Source organism: Vulpes vulpes, chromosome 7 (genome assembly GCF_048418805.1).
Source record: "Vulpes vulpes isolate BD-2025 chromosome 7, VulVul3, whole genome shotgun sequence".
Classification (NCBI taxonomy): Eukaryota; Metazoa; Chordata; class Mammalia; order Carnivora; family Canidae; genus Vulpes; species Vulpes vulpes.
In genome coordinates, this window is record NC_132786.1 from 16,258,361 (window position 1) to 16,271,285 (window position 12,925).

A 12,925-nucleotide genomic window follows, 5' to 3' on the forward strand; every position below is an offset into this window, starting at 1 on the left:
TGAATAATGTAGTTCTCTCATTGTCTTTCATTCATTCATTCATTCATTCATTCATTTATTTCTGTAAATTTATTTTTTATTGGTGTTCAGTTTGCCAACATATAGGTTGTTCTCTCATTTTCTAGGCCAGACAAGGCTTTGAGGTCAGAGCGAAGCAGGCCTCACCAGTGGGGACCTGTTCCTTCCTTTGCGGGTTTCTGGAAGAGTTTGTAGAATTGGTACCATTTCTTCCTCAGACGTTCAGGGTAGTGAAGCTCTTCGGTTTGGATTTGTATGTCTGTCTTTAGAGTAGGAAGGTTTTAACTAAAATGAGCTTCTCTAAAGATAAAGGGCCATAAGGCTTTCCTTCTTTTTTTTCTTTTTTGAGGTAGCTTTGGGAATTTATGTCATTGCCTGAACGTTGATTTTACTATTCCCTTCTTACCCACTTTACCATTTGTAGGATTTGTGGTGACATCTCCTCTCTCCTGATGTAGGATTGTGTAGACTCTTTTTTTTTTTTAATCAATGTGACTAGAAGTTGATACATTTTATTGATCTCAAGAAATAGCTTTTGGTCTTTTTGCCTTTCTCTGTTATTTTGAGTTTCCAATTTCATTGAATTCTACTCTGATTTTTATTTTCTTCTGATAACTTTGGGGTTAATTTCCTCATGTTCTCTAGTTTCTCAGGATGATTTGTGCTTTCTCTAACTCAGGGGTTTTAGTGTACATTTTCCTCCAAGTCCTGCTTAATTTACAAATTTTGACATTAAATGTCATTTCATTATCCTTTGGCTCAGAGATCTTTGTTGCTGTTGTTATTGTTCTTCTTCTTTCTTCTTTCTTCTTTCTTCTTTCTTCTTCCCAAGAGTTATGAAGACATACATTCTTTTGTTGAAAATTTCCCAGGGATCTTTCTGTTACTGACTTCTCCTTAGTTATACTGTGGTCAGAGATTATACCTTGAATTCTTTTAGATTTCTTGAGAAAGAGGGGCACGTGGGTGGCTCGGTTAAGCTGCTGAACTGATTCTTGAGAATTCTATCATCCCTGTCCAATTTTGTGGCTGTTGGATGCTGTGGGTTTTTAAAATTTATTTTAATATTTTAATTTGTTATTTTTTTCGATGGGGTGTTTCATGAATGCCAATGAGGCCACCCTGGCCGAGGATGCTCATAGGTCTTCTATGCCGTAATGGACTTTATGCCCAAATATTCTACCAATTTTTGAGAGAATGAGGTTGAAATCTCCCGTTGTACCCGTAGGCAGAATTTTGTGCGGTTCTACCAATTTTTCCTTCATGTATTTTGGCAATTCATTGTTAGGTGCATAATAAATGTTTAGGATGAGGATGTCCTCTTGGTAAGTTGAATCCTTTGTCCCCTTTATTACTATGGAAAGAGCTGCTTTTCCCAGGTAATGTCCTTGGCTCTGCAGTATACTTTACATGATATTATATAGGTAATCCTGCTCCCTTTATATATTTTTCATCATTTTACTTTTAACTTATTTATATATTTTTACCTAAGGTGGGTTTCTCATAAGCAAAACGCAATTGGACCAATATACAATTGGACCTTGCCTTCTTATCCAACTTATAAATCTCTGCTTTTTAAATTGAGCTGTTCAGACCATTTATAAGTAATATGATTATTGATGCATTGGATTTTAATCTTTTATCTTGCTGTCTCCTATTTGTCATGTCTACCCATCTGTTCTTTGTGGTTTTTTTCCTCTTTTTCTGCCTGCTTTGGATTAAATATTTTTGTTATTCTATTAAAATATATAACAGCATTTAATGTTCCATGTATAATGAGTATTGATTACTTTATTAATAGTAGTAATTCATTTGTCTCTCTTGCTCTCCCTCTTTTTTTTTCCCTTCCCCTTTTTGTTAGCTGCATTCTTTGTTGTATTATTACTTTAGGTTTCAAGTTTTTATATAAATTCGATGGCTAACATATAGCTATTATTACTTTCAAGGGTAGTATTTAGTGATCCATCACTTACACATAATGCTCAGTGCTCATCACAGGTGCCCTCCTTAATACCCACTCCCTCTCTCCCCTCGCCTCAGCAACTGTCAGCATGTTCTCTGGAGCTAAGAATCTGTTTCCTGGTGTGCATCTCTCTCTTTTCTCTCCCTGTGTTCATCTGTTTCATTTCTTAAATTCCATACATGAGTGAAATTATATGGTGTTTGTCTTTCTCTGACTGACTTATTTCACGTAGCATAATACGCTCTAGCTCCAACCAGGATGTTGCAAATGGCAAGATTTCATTCTTTTTTGATGGCCAAGTGGTATTCCATTGTATATATAGACCACATCTTTTTTGTTTTTGTTTTTACGTTTGTTTTTATTAAAATTCGATTTTCCACCATATGGTATAACATCCAGTGGCCGTCCAACCACGTGCCCTCCTCAGTCACCCAGTTACCCCATCCCCCCACCCACCTCCCCTTCTGCAACCCTTTGTTTGTTTCCCAGAGTTAGGAATCTCTCAGGGTTTGTCTCCCTATCTAATTTATCTCGCTCAGTTCCCCTCCTTTTCCTTATAATCCCTTTCACTATTTCTTACATTCCACATATGAGTGAAACCATATGATGATTGTCTTTCTGCAGTTGACTTTTTCACTCATCATAATACCTTCCAGTTCCTGGAGGGTATTATGCTGAGTGCAGTAAGTCAATCGGAGGAGGACAAACCGTGTATGTCCTTATTCATTTGGGGAATATAAATAATAGTGAAAGGGAATATATAGGAAGGGAGAAGAAATGTGTGGGAAATATCAGGAAGGGAGACAGAACATAAAGACTCCTAACTCTGGGAAACGAACTAGGGGTGGTGGACGGGGAGGAGGGCGTGGGGTGGCGTGAATGGGTAACAGGGACTGAGGGTATACTTGACTGGATGAGCACTGGGTGTTATTCTGTATATTGGTAAACTGAACACCAATAAAAATTAATTTATTTAAAAAAAATAAAAAAAATAAAAAAAAATACCTTCCAGTTCCATCCACATCGAAGCAAATGGTGGGTATTTGTCCTTTCTGATGGCTTAGTAATATTCCATTGTATAAATATACATTCTTTATCCATTCATCTGTTGAAGAACATCTCGGCTCCTTCCACAGTGTGGCTATTGTGGACATTGCTGCTATAAACATTGGGGTGCAGGTGTCCCGGCGTTTCACCACATCTGTATATTTGGGGTAAATCCCCAGCAGTGCACTTGCTGGGCCGTAGGGTAGCTGTATTTTTAACTTCTTGGGGAGCCTCCACACAGTTTTCCAGAGTGGCTGCACCAGTTCACGTTCCCACCAACAGTGCAGGAGGGTCCCCCTTTCTCTACATCCTCTCCAACGTGTGTTGTTTCCTGTCTTGTTAATTTTCACCATTCTCACTAGGGTGAGAACACATCTTTATCCTTGCACATTGATAAATTTTTAGGCTCTCTTGGTAGTTTGGCTATTGTTGATGATGCTGCTATAAACATCAGGGGGCATATACCCCTTCGAATCAGTATTTTTGTATCTTTTGGGTAAATACCTAGTAGTGCATTTGCTGGATCTTAGGGTAGTTCTATTTTAACTCTTTGTGGAAACTCCATACTGTTTTCCAGAGTGGCTGTACCAGTTTTCATTCATGAGATTTCTGAAAACCACAGGTTAGAGCAGACACAGTTCAGAAGACACTGAGGAATCCCCAACTTTGGCGTCTGCTTTGTCTGTGAGCCAGGGACCTCGTGGCTGGAGTTCCGGAAACGCACACACGCAGAGAAGAGTCTTGGAAGCAAGTGACACACATGGACGCCGAAGTGCTTAAATACAGATTTATTGCAAACCGTCACTGGAGAGGGGACTTCGCAGGCGGGCACCCTGGTCTTCGCGGACCTCGGCTGACGGAGCTCAGTGGCCAATCTGAGGCGGCCGCATCTGAAGTGAGAAAACACGCAGGCTGCACCGGCTCCAGGGCCCAGGCCGGCAGCAATGGGTAGAGGACACCCACGAGGACGGCCCGCCATCCGCCGCATGGCCTGGTGCCCCAGCCCGCCACTCTGACGCTGGTAAGCTGCTGCCACGGCAGGTGGGGTGGGCCAAAACGCAACACTGAAAACCACGTCAGATAGAGAAGACGACGAATCACGGAGTCCATGGCTCCCCAGTCTCCCGAGTAGATGGGGTACGGTGCACGTCCCACCTCGTCACACCAGGAGATCCCGACGAGACCATCGAGACCGGTTCTCACTCACGTGTGTGCCATGAGAGCCCTGGGACGTGGGATAGGTTGGCAAATCCTGGGGACCCTGAGGATGGGGTCTCAGCAGCTCCAGAACAGGCTCCGTTCCATCTATGGGGGCAGAGCTCTGCGCCACCTTGGCCATTCTCCTCCCAGCCACCTGGTGTCTACACCTCCTTCGATGGCACGAGAGCCATCCGATGCTTCCCAGGGGCTGCTTCGGACATACTCAGGAATCCCCACCCATTCCTGGCCACCTCGAGCCACAAACCTGCCCCCACACAACCGACGAGTCAGCTCCCGCCTACTCAAGCCCTTTGAAGGGGGCCATTTCTGGAGGAACCATCGCCTAGAAAGCAGTCCTCCTCCTCAGCCCCCAGGACAGCCCCCGAGGGAAGGTCCCAGGAAACCTGCCAGCTGACAGCCCCACAGAGCAGCAGGCATGCGGCCTGTGGGCCTGGGGTGGCTCAGGCCCCACGGGCAGAGCAGAGGCAGGAGGAAAGGCCGCGGCTGTGTCTCCCAAGGGGACCTGGTCAGCTCCCCGACAGGGACCAGGCCCCACAGAGGACGTGGGAGGACAGTTCCTGCTGCGTCTGTGGCCTACTCGGGAAGGTGTCCCCACATCCGGCAGCGCTGACCAAGAACCCCAGTCTGGTCTCCCCGATGGGGCTGAGTAGCCGGCAGACGCACGCACACACACACCAAGCGAGAGCGCAAGCATGGGTGTGCAAGAGAGATGAAGGCGAGGGCTTCCTACACCCCCCTCGGCAGCAGCCGGTCCAGAACCCGCTCCCCGGGCCCAGCACGAGGAATGGAAGCAGAGCCCACGCGGCAGCAGCAGCAGGAGACTGGGTGGCCGGCGTCCCACTCACCCCACGCTGCTCCCCAAGTGTGGAGATGCAGGGCCGGGCGCCGCGGGTTCACCGTTTTTTAAAAAGATATTTGTACTGGAGTTCAGTTTGCTGTCATGTAGCATAACACGCAGTGTTCATCCCACCAAGTGCCCCCCTCAGTTCCAATCATCCAGTCACCCCAACCCCCCACCCACTTCCCCTTCCACTACCCCTTGTTCATTTCCCACAGTTAGGTGTCTCTCATGCTTTGTCACCCTCACCGATATTTTCACTCATTTTCTCTCCTTTGCCGTTATTCCCTTTCACTAATTTTTATATTCCCCAAATGAATGAGACCATATAATGTTTGTCCTTCTCACATTGACTTATTTCACACAACGTAATACCCTCTAGGTCCCTCCACGTAGAAGCAGATGGTGTGTATTCATCCTGTCGGATGGCTGAGGAATATTCCATTGTATACATAAACCAATCTTCTTTATCCATTCATCTGTCGGTGGGCACCGAGGCTCCTTCCACAGTGTGGCTATTGTGGACATTGCCGCTGTAATCATCGGGGTGCAGGTGTCCCGGCGTTTCACTGCGTCTGTATCTTTGGGGCAAATCCCCAGCAGTGGGATTGCTGGGTCGCAGGGCAGCTCTATTTTTAACTCTGAGGAAGCTTCACCCAGTTTTCCAGAGTGGCTGCACCAGTTCACGTTCCCACCAACAGTGCAGGAGTGTCCCCCTTTCTCCACATCCTCTCCAACATTTGTGGTTTCCTGTCTGGCTAACGTTCACCATTCTCACTGGTGTGAGGTGGTATCTCATTGTGCTTCTGAGTTGTGTTTCCCTGATGGCCAGTGATGCGGAGCATTGTCTCATGTGCTTGGTGGCCACGTCTATGTCTTCCTCTGTGACATTTCTGTTCATGTCTTTTGCCCATTTCATGATTGGATTGTTGGTTTCTTTGCTGTAGAGTTGAATGAGTTCTTTAGAGATCTTGGACACTGGCCCTTTTTCTGACGGGTCATTTAGAAATATCTTCTCCCATTCTGTGGGTTGTCTTTTAGTTTTGTTGAGCGTTTCTTTTGCTGTGCGGAAGCTCCTCATCTTGATGAAGTCCCAGTGATTCATTTTGGCTCTTGTTTCCCTGGCCTTCATGGATGTATCTTGCAAGAAGTTGCTCTGGCCAAGTTCCAGAAGGGTGTTGCCTGTGTTCTCCTCTCGGATTTTGATGGCTTCCTGTCTCACATTTAGATCTTTCATCCATTTTGAGTTTCTCTTTGTGTTCGGTGGTGTGAGAGAATGGTCCAGTTTCATTCCTCTGCGTGTGGCTGTCCAATGATCCCAGCAGCATTTATTGAAGAGGCTGTCTTTGTTCCGGTGGATGGTGTTTCTTGCTTTGTCGAATATTAGTTGACCATAGAGTTGAGGGTCCACTTGTGGATTCTCCGTTCTGTTCCATTGACCTATGTGTCTGTTTTTGTGCCAGGACCACACTGTCTTGATGAGCACAGCTTTGTAGTACAACTTGACATCCAGCATTGTGATGCCCCGGCTCTGGTTTTCTTTTTTCATATTCCCCTGGCTACTTGGGGTCTTTTCTGATTCCACACTAATCTTCAGATGATTTGTTCCAACTCTCTGAAGAAAGTCCATGGTATTTCGATAGGGATTGCGTTCCATGTGTAAATTGCCCTGGGTCACGTGGACATTTTCCCAATATATGAATTCTTCCAATCCAGGAGCATGGAATCGTTTTCCATCTCTCTGTGTCTTCCTCAGTTTCTTTCAGACGTGCTCTGTAGTTTTTTGGGTAGGGATCCTTTACCTCTCTGGTTAGGTGTATTCCTAGGTATCTCATGCCTTTGGGTGCAATTGTCAATGGGACTGACTCCTTAATTTATTTTTCTTCAGTCTCATCGTTAGTGTCTAGAAATGCCACTGATTTCTGGGCATTGATTTGGTATCCTGCCACAATGCCGAATTTCCTGTATGAGTTCTAGCAATCTTGGGGTGGAGTCTTGGGTTTTCTAGGTACAGTATCATGTCATCTGCGAAGAGGGAGAGTTTGACCTCTTCTTTGCCAATTTGAATGCCTTTTATTTCTTTTTGCTGCCTGATTGCTGAAGCTAGGACTTGTAGTAGTATGTTGAGTAGCCGTGGTGAGAGTGTACGTCCCTGTCGTGTTCCTGATCTTAGGGGAGAGGCTCCCAGTTTTTCCCCATCGGGAATAATATTTGCTATGGGCTTTCCTTAGATGGCTTTGAAGATGCTGAGGAATGTTCCGTCTATCAGTACAGCGTCAAGAGTTTTGATCACGAATGGATGCTGTATTTTGTCAAATGCTTTCTCTGCATGTATTGAGAGGATCATCTGGTTCTTGTTTTTTCTCTTGTTGATGTGATCCATCCCATTGACTGCTTTACGAGTGTTGAACCAGCCTTGCATCCCGGGGATAAATACACTTGGTCATGGCGAGTAATCTTCTTTATGTACTGTTGGATCCTGTCGGCTCGTATCTTGTTGAGAATGTTTGCATCCGTTTTCATCGGGGATATTGGTCTATAATTCTCCTTTTTGTTGGGGTCTCTGTCTGGTTTTGGAATTAAGGTGATGCTAGCCTCATAGAAGGAGTATGAATGGACCTAAAGTACCACGATGTATAATTTAAAAGCATCAGAGTCAATTTTGTACAAAGTTAACTTATCCTTTTTAACAAATAAAATTCATGAAGCAATTATAGAGGTTTATGAAAAACACAAAATACAGAAACAGCACAATGAAAGGGGAGGGGAAGGCTTCAGTTGTGCTGCAGCCATCACGAGCTGCTGCTCAGGGGCCGTGGCTGGTGGCTCCACTGAGGCAGGTGGCAGCTCCAGCCCTTCGATGAACTCGAGAGCCAGCACCGGGACCTGCTCCTCCTTCTGGGGTGGCCAAGAAGCAGGTGGCTCCTCCAGGTCAGGACAGTGAATCAGAGGTATGACCACCAGGTACCTTGACCTCAGCAGCCGGCATCTCGGCCCAGGCCTAGCTCTCAGCACCAGCAGCCGGGACCAGCTTGATCACCTCAGGCCCAGGAACTTCAGCAGGCCCCATAGTCGGCCTCAGGCAGGCTCTTTCCGCAGTGGTTCAGGGTGTTGCTCGGGGTCCGAAGCTGGTTGCTCCCCTGAATGAGGCGGCTGCTCCGCCACATCGATGACCTCGATCGCTGGTGGTGGGGCCCGTTCGGCCTCCAGGGCTCCCAAGGGTGCAGGTGGCTCTTCCAGGTGGGACAGGGATTCAGAGGTCTGACCACCACGTGTCTTGCCTTGTACACAGCAGCTGGCATCAGGGCTCGGGCCCAGCCCTCAGCTCCAGCAGCCGGACCAGCTCCTTCGCCTGAGACCCTGCAGGTACAGCAGGCCCCAGAGTCGGGGCTCGGGCGGGCTCTTGCGGTGGTTCAGGGTATTGCTCGGGGTCCGAAGCCGGTTGCTCCCCTGAGTGACATGGCTGCTCCAGCACATTGATTAGCCGGTTGTGGGGCGCGTTAGGCCTCCTGGGCTCCCAAGGGTGCAGGTGGCTCTTCCAGCTCAGGCCAGGAATTCAGAGGTCTGACCACCACCTGTCTTGCCTTGTACACAGCAGCTGGCGTCAGGGCTTGGGCCAAGCACTCAGCTCCAGCAGCTGGGACCAGCTCCATCCCCTGAGACCCTGAAGGTGCAGCAGGCCCCACCGTCGTCGAAGCTCGGGCGCGCTCTTGGGGTGGTTCAGGGTGTTGCTCGGTGTCCGAAGACAGAGTATCATCTCCAAGAAGACAAAGTATCATCACCAGGATGGACTTTCCACGTCCCTCTCAAATCAAGGACACTCTTACCACCGCTCAACGTGTGTGAGTGCAAGAGCCCTTGGAGGTCTCCCCAGACTGCAGTCCATGGGGATGGGGTGTGAGCCTACCCAGTGCTCCTGGCCCAGCAGCATGGAGGCTTGTTCTGTGTGGCCCACCCTGTCCCCAACTCGGCCACCCCAGTCCTCCTCACCTCCACCCTCAAACTCCGCTTGATGCAGGTTTATGAAACGCCAAAGGTAACGCTCCACACAACAGTCGAGCACTGAGCCTGGCACTTACTGCCCTGTGAATTTCAGCAGCTTTGTCAGGGCAGGAAATTCTGGGGGAGCGTGGTAGTCCTCCTCGTAGTAGTCCAGCCAGATGGTCAGGAAGGAGGACATGGCGCTGGGGAGGGACAGGTGGGCGGAGGCATCAGAAGACAGGGCTCCTCACACAGAGGTGTCCCGGGGAAGCCCTGCAGGAACCGGAGCCCTCGGCCTCCAGCATGGGGCTGTCGGAAGCCAGTGCTGCTCCTTGTCCACCTGCCACCTGGCGGTCCTACCTGCCACAGCCCTGCTCACTGAGGAGGGGCTGGCACGAACCCTCTGTGCATGGGAGCCCATGACCAGCAGTGTGACCATCACTGTCTTTCCCAGGGAACCTTCCCTCCTGTGGGTCTGCCCAGCCTCACTCACGAGGGCCCCCGGGGGATGTCCTTCCAGTGACTCTAATCTCCCACGGGCGGGGGCCGTCTGGTCCCTGAGCCCCCACTGGCTCTCCTGAGCACCTGCCGTGCACCCGGGTCCAGGTGCCACCCGATTGGTGAGTGCGATGCTCCCCACACCCTCTGCTCTGGGTCCCAGGTGTGGGGCAGACAGAGGGTTGGGGGAATGGGCATGGAGGAGGTCCCTTTGGCGTCCCAGTGCTCTCCCACAAAGCCCGCACCCCACCCACGGCTCTCCTTTGCTCTCCCTGACGGGGCCTCAGACCTCTACCCTGTCACAGGAATTGAAGACGTGTGCGATGAGGGGTCCAGCAGAACCCTCGACCCACAGCCCCCTCGTGGCCCTCCTGGAGAGGGAAGGCTCCCCTGCATGAGCCAGAGCTCACTCACATTTCCCACTGGTCCCGGATTCCTTCCTTCTTGCAAGAATTCATGATGTATCGATATCTAGAGGAGGGCGGGGGACATCACATGAATCGTCCTGTGGACCCAACCTCTCCTCATAGGTGCTGTCACCCTCTGAACCCCAACTAATCCAGAACCCTGGGGGGCCGTCAGCTCTGTGCATTGGGCCACGGGCAGCTCCTGGAGAAGTACCTGCACCCGCTGGCACTTTCTGAATGATTAAGGAATGAAAGGGCTCCGGCCAGGCCCATGGCCGATATCCACGTGGGCCTGGGTGCCCAGGTGTCCCCGGGGACCCCTACTCCACTCCAAATGCCCCATGATACAGATCCCAGGTGGACTCCCTTTCAATGGCAAAACAGGCCAGCTCAAGACCCTGGTGAAGGTGGGGAGGAGGCACAGGCTTTGTCATGGTGAGAGAACGAAGACTGCTGAGCACAAGCACAGCCCCTCTAGCCCACCTGCCACAGGCCAGGCCCCTGGGGCTGCCCTACAGGACCTGACTAGGCCCTGTGTGACTCTACTCCAGTCGGAGCAGCAGCCCCAGGGGCCAGGAAGTTCAGCCACGTTCCCCAAGACTCCCAACCAGTAGGTATCCCATCCCCCTGGGCTGTGGAGGGTCAGGGAGCTCACTTTGCAAACAGCAGGTCCAGCACCTCTTCAGGGGTGCCATACTCTTCGACCACATTGAGGAATTCAAATAGGGACAGACTGTGCAAGTGCAGCAAGGCAGGCACCAGTTCTTCTACCTCCTGCTGCAGCCGCTCCCTCCGGCTGGAGGTGGTCGGGCAGATCCGATTCCTTCTCAGGGCTGAGGCCCTTTCAGCCTGAGGTGGGACAGAGAGGACGTGCAGCCTGCACTGTAGCCTCCAGACCACCTGGGAGTTGGACCGCAGACCAAAGCCCGAGCTCAGTGGCTGGGGGGGGGGGGCCAGGGGGGGCAGGAGTGCCCACAGCAGGAACTCGGGGCTTGACGCCTTCGGCTCAGTCACTTAGCATCTGACTCTGGGATGTGGCTCAGGTCATGGTCTCAGCATCCGGAGATCCGGCCCCTGGCAGGCTCTGCGCTTGGGGCAGAGTGTGCTTGAGGAGCTTGTGTCTCCCTCTTCCGCTCCCTGCTTCTCTGCCTGTCTCTTAAACTATCCAACAAAGAAATAATCTTAGAGGATAAATTTTTTAAAAAATATGGATCAATACAAGGATCTCAAGTGGGAGGGGTCAGTATCCCAGGGCCCCTTGTCAGCTGTTTTGGCAGCACCTCCCTGCATTAACGGCTTCACCTCTTGAATTTGACCACATGTCCCTCTCTCGAGGTGTCCACACGGAGACCTTTCCTTGGGTGGGGGGGCCCAGGGCCTGAGGGCTGCAGAATGTTCAGCGCCGCCCCGTGATTTGGCAACAGAAGGGAATCACATCGAAGTCCTGCATCAGTGAAGGGCTCAGTGGCTGTGGGAACCAACTGGCCTTCTGACATGTTGTGCAGCACAGGAGGCCCCTTTGCCTGACCCCGGGAGGGGGGGCAGGGATGCGCTCCTTCAAAACCTAACTGCAGAGCGATAGACATAATACAGTGAGCCCCGTGTCCCTTTGGGGAAAAGTCTCCCAACTCACCAGGACCATGCTCAAGCCTTGGAGAAAGAGGGGGAAGGACGTCAGGCCAATGGGGCCTCCTAGGAGCACCAGTTAGGAGAAAGCATAGCACAGTGCAAACTACTGGAGACCACGTGCGATGAGACACGATGTGTCTCTTTTTCAAAAGTTTTTGTGGGCAGCCCGGGTGGCTCAGTGGTTTAGCACTGCCTTCAGCCCAGGGCGTGATCCTGGGGACCCAGGATCCAGTCCCACATCAGGCTCCCTGCATGGAGCCTGCTTCTCCCTCTGCTTGTGTCTCTGCCTCTCTCTCTCTGTCTCTCGTGAATAAATAAATAAAGTCTTTAAAAAGAAAGCATTATAAAAAAGTTATTATTTATTCTCGAGACACGGGGGTGGGGGCAGACCCACAGACAGAGGTAGAAGCAGTCCCCATGCAGAGAGCCCGAGGCGGGACTCGATCCCGGGTCTCCAGGATCAGGGCCTGGGCAGAAGGCAGTCGCTAAACCACTGGGCGACCAGGCATCCCCTGAAGGCTCTATTCTGATATTCTTACAAATCTGTGCACAGGGACTCTGCATCTGGCCCAGGCAGGGGCAGGGCCATGTGGGCAAGTTTGGGGAGGAGGGGAATCCAGACCCCTGTAGCAGCAGAAGTCTAGCGGGGAGCCCAGGGAAGCAGCAGGCTGGCTTCTGGGACCCGGGGCCCTTCCTGCTGCATCGGGGCCCTGGGTGTCAGGTGGCCCCAGCCCCTGCACTCACCTTGAACCCTTGCAGGGCTCCGTTAGCTGTGCTGGGCTCCTTCCTGAACACCACCAGGGTGTGGGGGATGTCCTCTTCCTCCCGCCTCCGCCACCACCCATTGTCACATGTGAAGCTCTGTAAAGTCAGTGCGGGGCAGCCAGGCAGGAGGCCTCAGCGCCCAGTCTGGCCGCCTCTGCCGGGCCACACACCCTGCTGACTCCGTTGCAGACACACCAGAGCACAGCCGGCACACACCTCCCCCAAGGAGAGCAAAGGGGTGCTGCTGCAGGGCCTTGGGTTAACTCTGGGGTGGGTAAGAGGCGCCTCGGGAATCCTGTTTCCACCCTGCCCACCGTGACATCAGGGTGACCCTGAAGGGATCACCGGGGACCCTGCTGCCCTGCAAGGTCCTCCAGCCTGGATGCGACCTGCCCACACATCCCTGGTTCCCTGAAGAGGAGGGGATGGGGCTGCCCAGGATGGCTGGCACAGGTGGCCTGGCCTGGCCTGGCCTGGCCTGCTCTGTATTACCCTCCGGCGCCTCCTGAAAAACTCCCTGAGGCGTTGGGTTTGACGGTGGCACCAACGTCTCCAGCA

General features: G+C 51.1%; 1 protein-coding gene across 1 annotated transcript in view; it reads left to right on the forward strand.

Moving 5' to 3' along the window:
* Window positions 1-12,925, forward strand: part of LOC140599525 (uncharacterized) — a 476,056-nt gene that overhangs the window by 413,810 nt on the left and 49,321 nt on the right. The window contains exons 13-14 of the mRNA XM_072762680.1: window positions 8,380-8,453; window positions 8,683-8,929. The gene's annotated coding sequence lies outside the window, so the exon portion shown is untranslated. The remainder of the gene's footprint in view (window positions 1-8,379; window positions 8,454-8,682; window positions 8,930-12,925) is intronic.